At 36.6% G+C, this 5142-nt stretch overlaps 1 long non-coding RNA gene across 1 annotated transcript; it reads left to right on the forward strand.

The window, feature by feature from the left end:
* Window positions 1-2404: 2404 nt before the first annotated feature.
* On the forward strand, window positions 2405-4575 carry LOC149053225 (uncharacterized). The gene is made up of 2 exons (XR_016187477.1): window positions 2405-2840; window positions 3660-4575. It is a non-coding gene; the product is annotated as an uncharacterized LOC149053225 (long non-coding RNA).
* Window positions 4576-5142: the final 567 nt, after the last annotated feature.

Raw genomic sequence — 5142 nt, forward strand, 5'->3', positions numbered from 1 at the left:
TTTCCGAGATTACTGCTATAGTTTAGAGTTTATCATAAAGGCCTTTCATCACCTTTATTCCTTTATAAGAATACGCTCCAAATTGACATTTTTGCAATTTTTCATGAATTTTATTGTTAGATTTCAGAAATGCTTAACCATTTTATCCCTCAGAGTAAATAGCTTGTAATTTCACCTCGCAGTATCACCCCTGAGTCACACCTCAAGGTCATGAAAATAAATGATATGATCATCAACTAAAGAAGTTCTTAGTTGTTAAAAAATTCTCCTCGTTAGCATCTAAGGAAATGTATGAAAAATAGAATGGGGAATATCTATGCTGATTTCAGGGTTGTTTTTTTTTCATTCCCGTGTTACACCAACTGATAACTGACAGCGCAAAAGATCTAGTCGCCATTTGTACTCAAAAGAGAGTAAACACATGTGTTACGAAAACTTGTCTAAGTTAAGTCCTAGAACATTCTACAGAACAGTCTAGAACCCGAAGTCATCTAGACGTGACCTTCTGGTAAAAGGAACATTCTGGAACGTTCTATTTCTCACGTAATTATTCAAATTTAGAAACCGTGTTAATCTACTAAATTTAGTTCTTTAGAGAAGTCTCTAGATTCTTGTACTTTATGTATATAAGAGCGACAGCTTCATCAAACATTTAGTTCATAGATTGCAATTAGCCCAAAATTGTGTGGCACGGCTGATCTTATGTGGTCGCAAGCATGATCACGTTACTCCTTTACTGAGGGAACTGCACTGGCTCCCCGTGGAGCAGAGGATTATTTTTAAAATCTTATGTTTACTTTTAAAGATTTAAATAATTTATGCCCAAGTTATATCAGTGACTTGTTAGAAACTTATAAGCCTACTAGGTCTTTACGATCATCGAGTAAGAACTTGTTAGTGATTCCTCGCTCCAGGTTGAAATCTTATGGCGATCGCGCCTTTTCTGTCTCTCCACCTAAGCTGTGGAATGACATTCCTGAAACCATAAAATGTAGTGTAGATCTCAACGCTTTTAAGCGTAATCTTAAAACTTATCTTTTTAAGCGTTATTTTTATGAATGATAACGTTTGATTATTTTTATTTTTCACTTTGATTGTGAAGCGCCTTAGAGCTTTTGGATAGGGCGCTATATAAAATTGTCATTTATTTACTTATTTTATTTATCAAACAGAGAGAGAGATTTGCGAAGAAGCTTAGTGCTTTAAAGACAAGAAGTCAACTACGTGGAAATAAATCAGTTTGTTGCTGTTACCGACGATCCCGAGTTTTGTCTAGGAACAACCCTGCTCTACATTGACACTCGTAACAACATGACGATATTAGTTAAAACCCCTATAAGCCTGGCCCAAAGAGCAACAAGTGATATTTTTGCTTGATTGCAGACTGATTTTTATGTTCTGTGAGTTTAAGTTTTGTAAGCTAAAGAAACGTGAAATAAAACAGCAAAAGGACAATCTTTGTGACGTCAAAATTGAATAAGATTAACTTTTGCGCTCGAAGAAAGATTATAAGAGGTGACCTAAAGAAAAAAATGCTTACATCGTAATATTCTATTGCTTTGTTCTATCGTATACAATTCGTGTGCACATCGGTATTAATTTCCTGCTCATAAGTCCTTTTGTCCTTATTTATTTGTTACACTTAAAATTTATTGATCACCAAATACCCACATTACCTTTCGAGATTATCGCGTGCACTTTATCCTTTTTTCCGACAACCTTTCTATAAACAGCTCTAATTTTTTTTTAAATTTTTGGATTCTCTTCAAATCTCTCAAGAGCACCTAATAAAAATAAATAAATTTGAAAAAAAGTATCCCAATTAGGTATAGATACAAAGCCGAGGTAAATGATAATCAATCCTGAGTTTTGTTCAAAACTCTAAAGAGAGGAGCCAACGTTTAACGCGTTACATCGTCTGCACGTGCCTCTCGCGATAATTTTGTGTCTTCGGTTGAATCCTCTATGACCAAGCCAAAATATTTCTGAAACCTATTTCTATTTGGAAAAGTAATGATAAAGGACAATTATCCTCCCCTTCGTTTTGTGATTGTCTTCTTTATTTTTTTCAATAAAGGTTAGTATGCTTAGTGTTTTTCCCACGAGACAGCTCATCAAACTTGCATGCGAAACTTTCAATCGTCGTCACCTCTCGGGGGGTGAACCTTTATATTCCTCTCTATGTTAAGGGAATCAATTTTAATGTTTTTCTGTGCCTATGAGCAAAGTAGCTCCTCGCCGTTTAGACCAAACTATATCGAGAACGAGTATGAAAAGGTTTCCAGAATAAATTTCAAAGCTAAGACAATCACTATCTTTTGTAACAAGTTACAATCGGTAATGGTCTTTTTCACTGTTTTTATTTGGAAGATGAACTTTCGTCTTCAAATTTTGCTTAAGTTTAAAGGGCATGTAAACCCAAAAATACATGTTTTTCTTATACTATGTAAAAAGTGGCGTAGAAAACGAATTTGAAATTAGTTTTGTCCAATTCGACTTATTTTAGAAGAAAATCGGCATTATCAACTGAAATTCCATTTCCGGTAAAAACAATAGCGAGAAGTCGTGACGTAAGCGGTGGAACCAAAATATTGCGCAACACATATTTCCCAGTAGAACTGGTGTGGGAGTTCGTGTAAGTAGCGGTAGTTCGGAAGATGTTTTTTCAGAAGGTAGCGACTCGAATGCCTTAAGCTTAGTACATGACAGCGCTGGGGATAATCCAGAATCTTTAGGAGAGTCTGGGCCACGTCCGCCGCGTAGGGTTCACCGAAGCGATCCGCACGAAGACAGTACAGAACATGTCGACAGCGATGCGACCGTCTCGGAAACTCAGACTGGTATTTAATTTACTTTGTGATTTATTTGTATTTGACATGAAAATGCAATACAGCGAGGGTACAATCTAAAGGAATGCAACAGAATTTTTTTAAACTTGAGCTTCTGAGAGTGTTTTATATAAAATTATCAAAGGTGCGAGTGTGGAACTTGTCAACCAATGCCGAAAACTCATGAAAGTGTTTGTTGTACGGAAATCGGGCAATTGTGGCAAAATGGCCTGAAACCCAGATAAGTTGTTTCACTGAGCATCCAGGTTTCAGTCAATTTGCCTCGATTTCTGGGTGCTGGAGACGGCCAAGTACGCTTACAGGCAGCAGTAAAGCACAGATAATCACACCAGAAACGACTAAGCTAAATATTTTCTGTTTCATCTGTTTTGTTACATTTTGAGATCGATTTACTTGAGTTGTTTCTGCCATTGATTTAATAATACAATACTAGAGCTAGTTGTTTTTCGCTTCTTTCCTGGCAGGAAATTTCGCTAAATTGCCTACAGATTGCTTGTTCGTTGGTGTTGGGGACATCTCAGCAAACACTTTAGGGTCGCTGTGCTATCTTGTGCGGTAAACAATATCCTTTAGAAGCATTTCCATCGATAAAACAAGTTGTATCATGTGCATTTTCTTGTGTGGCCTTCATAATTATCCAACCCTGTTTGTGTTTGCTTCGATTTGCATTATTGAAAAGATAGTTTTGCAAGCTGAAATCAGGATCTTTTAAGTTGTACTCAAAATGATGAATATTATCCTACTGACCTATGAATGTATTTTCACTGCTGTGAAAACCGTGACACAAATTCTTCTGCTGTTTCTCTGCAGGGTTTCTCAAAGGAAGCACTAAGTGGGGCTGGCATGGATTTTCTTATAGAACATAAGTGTTGATTATGGGATCCTGTATATAATTCTTTGTATAGAACCGACAAAATTCCAGATCACGTTATAACACACTGATATCAACGAATTCTCTTTCTTTGATACGTGTTTTGACAGGCAAATGTTCAGACATGTCAGTGTCTTTTACGGGCTCAGCGCTGGCTCCCAAACAACTGGCTTCCCCATAATCTTTCATTAAATGAGAAAAAAGATGTTTTTAGAGAACCAATAAAGCTATTGTTGTTTAATTAACGAAACGTTCTCATGTAAATCGATTTTGTACTTTCTCTGTTGACCTCTAACTTTTGAAGAGCTCAACTTCTTTCTCAGTTTGGTCAGCCACTTCCGAATCCTCGTCGTCTGCCGACTGTATGGGTCGTTTTTCGTCTTCCGAATAATTTGCTTCTGGTGAGGCCTGAATCGTCGGTACAGCACCAGGAATAAAAATGACTGCTACAAACAACAGAACGTTCGAACGGCTCGACGAAATCGGCTATTTTCACTTGAACAAATTTCACAAATTGTCGCTTCAAATTTGCATCATTTGGAAATATTTGCATTGTATGCCCAGTTTTGTTTGAATCAGTACAAAACTGGACGGCACAACGCTTCACCATTACGAAAAAATTGATTATATTGAAGCAAACTGTACGTAAAAAAATCATGACGAGACCAGCAAACAACGGCTGTAGAAAAGACTCCTTCGTGCCTCACGCGATTATAAAACGAGACTTTGGAGGATCCACCCGTGACGTCACAGGAAAGATGGCGCCATTCAAGATGGCGAATGTTTCGAATTTGGAAGAGCTTTTACAAAGTGAAAATGGACTTTTGAGAATAAACGAATGGTACCTTTGGTGTACTTGATATATTTATTAAACATCTATGTGAAAAGAAAATGAACGTTTTTTGGGTTTACATGCCCTTTAATATAAGCATTTTTAAAATTTTCGAAAGCATAAACTATATTCATTTTCATTAGGAAAAATAGAAAAAATTGTCATCCAAAGTAGAAAATCGACATCACCTCGTTGCTGCTGGTCTATACAAGGGACCTTTTAGGGCTTGTTGCTTTTTTGGCTAAACATAAAGTTTTAACCGTAGAAATTTCAAATTGAAACCCACCAAAATGATGGAACAAAGTAGCAAATATAGTTCTTAAGATGGCACTGTAATTCTTGTTATCTCATGTGTGGCAGATCAATACTTCTTCCGCGTAGAGGGCAAAAGTAGTGAAATTTCTCCGTTTCTTCAGGTAATTTTTGTGTTTAGTTCAGTGAGAGGTTTCAATGGGGTTCTTTAGTTTATCAGTTAAAAGAATAAAAGCTTCGCAGTTTTTAAAAACTGGCCGGTAATTTATTTTTATTTTTTAGAGTAAAGAGAAAGGACAGTTATTCCTTTGATCGCGGACACCCAGTAGGGGAGAGAA

This window comes from Pocillopora damicornis, chromosome 1 (assembly GCF_964200805.1).
Source record: "Pocillopora damicornis chromosome 1, jaPocDami1.2, whole genome shotgun sequence".
In the NCBI taxonomy this organism is placed as follows: domain Eukaryota; kingdom Metazoa; phylum Cnidaria; class Anthozoa; order Scleractinia; family Pocilloporidae; genus Pocillopora; species Pocillopora damicornis.